This window comes from Panthera uncia (genome assembly GCF_023721935.1).
Source record: "Panthera uncia isolate 11264 chromosome C1 unlocalized genomic scaffold, Puncia_PCG_1.0 HiC_scaffold_4, whole genome shotgun sequence".
Taxonomy (NCBI): domain Eukaryota; kingdom Metazoa; phylum Chordata; class Mammalia; order Carnivora; family Felidae; genus Panthera; species Panthera uncia.
The window spans coordinates 70,381,409-70,384,307 of record NW_026057585.1 but is presented as its reverse complement, the minus strand read 5'-3'; the positions used below and the strand labels follow the sequence as shown (position 1 = coordinate 70,384,307).

General features: G+C 35.7%; 1 pseudogene; it reads right to left on the bottom strand.

Moving 5' to 3' along the window:
- Positions 1-1,928: 1,928 nt before the first annotated feature.
- Positions 1,929-2,470, bottom strand: LOC125912664 (60S ribosomal protein L17-like; annotated as a pseudogene).
- Positions 2,471-2,899: the final 429 nt, after the last annotated feature.

Here is a 2,899-nt window from a genome sequence, read left to right as displayed (position 1 = left end):
CAAGGAGAGGGAGAGAGACCAGGGTAACTGCCAATTGGTGGAGAGTTAGAACACATAAAACATTTATGGATTAAGTTTGCCATCTTGTATGGGCACAGTTCATGGTGCCCCAAAGCGATTACAAAGTAACATCAAAGACCACTGATCACAGATCACCATAACAAATATAATAATAACGAAAAAGTTTGAAATATTGCAAGAACTACCAAAATGTGACACTGACACACAAAATGAGCAAATGCTGTTGGAAAAATGGTGCAATAGACTTGCTTGATGCAGGGTTACTACAATTTATTTAAAAAACTATGAAGTGCAGTAAAACGAAGTGCAGTAAAATGAGGTATGCTCATTGTTTTTCTGATGTTGAATGTTGCTTTACTCTTACCCCAGCATTTCCATCCATCTCTTGGTTAGTTTGATTTCACCCCAAGTTGTTTTTTCAAGAAGGGATTGCATGTTATTTACTCCCCAAGTTCTTGTTTGAGAATGTGTGTTGTTGGCTTGTTTACCTAAATGAAAACCTGACCAGGTATTATATTCTTGGGCTCACTTTATTTCCCTAGAAACTTTGCAGCCACCAAATGCTGCCATGGAGAAGTCTGAGACCAGCCTGATTCTTCCTTCTTGTAAGTGATCTGCTTTTTCTGCCTGTGTGACTAAAGAATTCCCTCTTCATCCTGAGAGCTGAAGAACTTAATCAGGATATATCTTTATTTCAACTGTTCCTTCTTGGCTTTTCTTGCAACATAGTATGTCCTTTTAATGTTTGATTCAGTCCTCCATAGCTCTTCACATCAGGAAAAATTTCTTCTGTTATATATTAAAACACCTTTTCTTTTTAATTTGTTGCATTCTTACACCTGGTTTTATGTTTTCAAAGCATTTTTCACTATTTGAAGGTATCTTGTTTATTAGTTTAATGTCTTTCTAACCCACAAAATGTAAACTCCATGAGAAAAGGAACTTTATCTCTCTGTTGTAATTTCTGTAGCCCCAGTATCATGAACAGGGCCAAAGAAGATCATTGCTGTTTCAGTAAATATTTATTTTCGATTTTACAAAGTATGCAGTGAACTTTCTCAGCATAGATCTTTTTGAACCATTTAAGTGATCTCCTTAAAGTAAATGTCTGTAAGTGGGATTACTATATGAAGAGGTAAGCACGTTTAATATTATGTTCCCCATTGCCAAACTATTTCCAGAGAGATTGTTCAAATATATGCTCCACCAAAAGTGCAGGTGAGTGCCCGTTTCACAGAATGTAGTCTATTTTTCCAATCTCTGCCAACCTATAACTTAATAGCTTATTGTTTTATTTCTATTTTCTTTAGGCTATTAGACACTTGCAGACTTTAGACTGTGAATTTTCTATTTATGCAGCTTGACCTGTTTCTAGTGTTGTTAATATTTTCTTATTGATATAGGAGCTAGTTAGATATTTGTTATTAACTCTTTTTAATTAAGTATTATAAATATTCTCACTATTTGTTATTTGTCTTCTGGTCTTATGTATGGCTTTTCTTGCTATGCAGAATGTTTACATTTGTATGTGGTTACTATTTTCTCTTTGTGGCTTCTAACTTTTGGGACATGTTTTGAAAGGCTTTCTTCAACTCTAAGATTATACAAATATTTTCCCATGTTTTCTTCAAGTATTTTTATGGTTTCATTCCCCCCATATATTTTGGCTCTAAGGAGTGAGGTTGGGATAAAATTGTATTTTTTCTAAATGGCTGGCCAGTTACTCCAAAATCATTTACTGAATTATTCAACATATATCCACTGATTAGAATTTATCAACTATCATGTGCCAGACCCTAAGTCCTTTTACATACATAATCTAGTGTAATCCTTTCATCAAGAGATGACAAAATCAGTTTTACATTTTGTTTGTTTTTATTTTTACTTGCATTTATTTTATGCAGAATTTATTCCCGGGCCATAAGTTTTTGTTTCTTCAGTTTTTTCGGGGATATCTTTTTTTTCCTGTGCAGCTTCCTCTTCTGGTTTAGGAACAATCTGCTCTTCTTCAGTAAGGATCATCTCAATGTGGCAGGGAGAACTCATGTATGGATTAATCTGACCATGAGCCCTGTAAGTTCTATGCCACATTTTGGGGTCTTTGTTCACCTGGATGTGCCTAATGACTAGAGAATCTACATCTAAACTCTTAAGTTCAGCATTACTCTCTGCATTTTTAAGCATATGCAGTAAAAATTTGGCACTCTTTTTGGGCCACCGACTCTGTGTCCAGCCCCACTGTTTGGCCTGGTCACACCCACACCTACCAACTCCACCCTTGGGGTGACAAAATGGCACACACTGCTTCTACAAAGTTACATTTTCAGATATATATATCCTTGATGGCCTGGGAAATTTCACGTGTATTCTTAAAGTGAACATGAATATCTGAACCTCTTAATTTGCATGATTTTGTCGGGTTTTCTGGGTCAAGTGAATAGCAAACCATTTTCAGAGATCACCTCAGGCCACTTACGGGAAGAGAAAATCAGATTTACATTTAAACAAAACAAAACAAGAACATTGTTTCCAATGTGGAAAATAGACTAGAAGGGGAGAAAAGGAATTCAATGTAACCAGTTATTTAAGTGATCCAGGCAAAGCTCCTTTGCAGCTGTATATTCTAGCACTTACAGGTCATGGCACATGGTAGATATTGAGTAAATACTTACTGAACAAAAAAGGATAGTGACTTGGACCAGAGAGGTGGCAGTAGAGATGGAGAAAAGTGGACAAATTTTGAGAAATGCTTTGGAGATAGAATTAACAAATCGTATTTAAATATGGGGAGATTATTTAAATATGGCAAGATGTAAGAGAGGGAGTCAAAAGTGACTCAGGTTTCTGGAAGGAATAGATTTAATGGGAAAGTGATGAG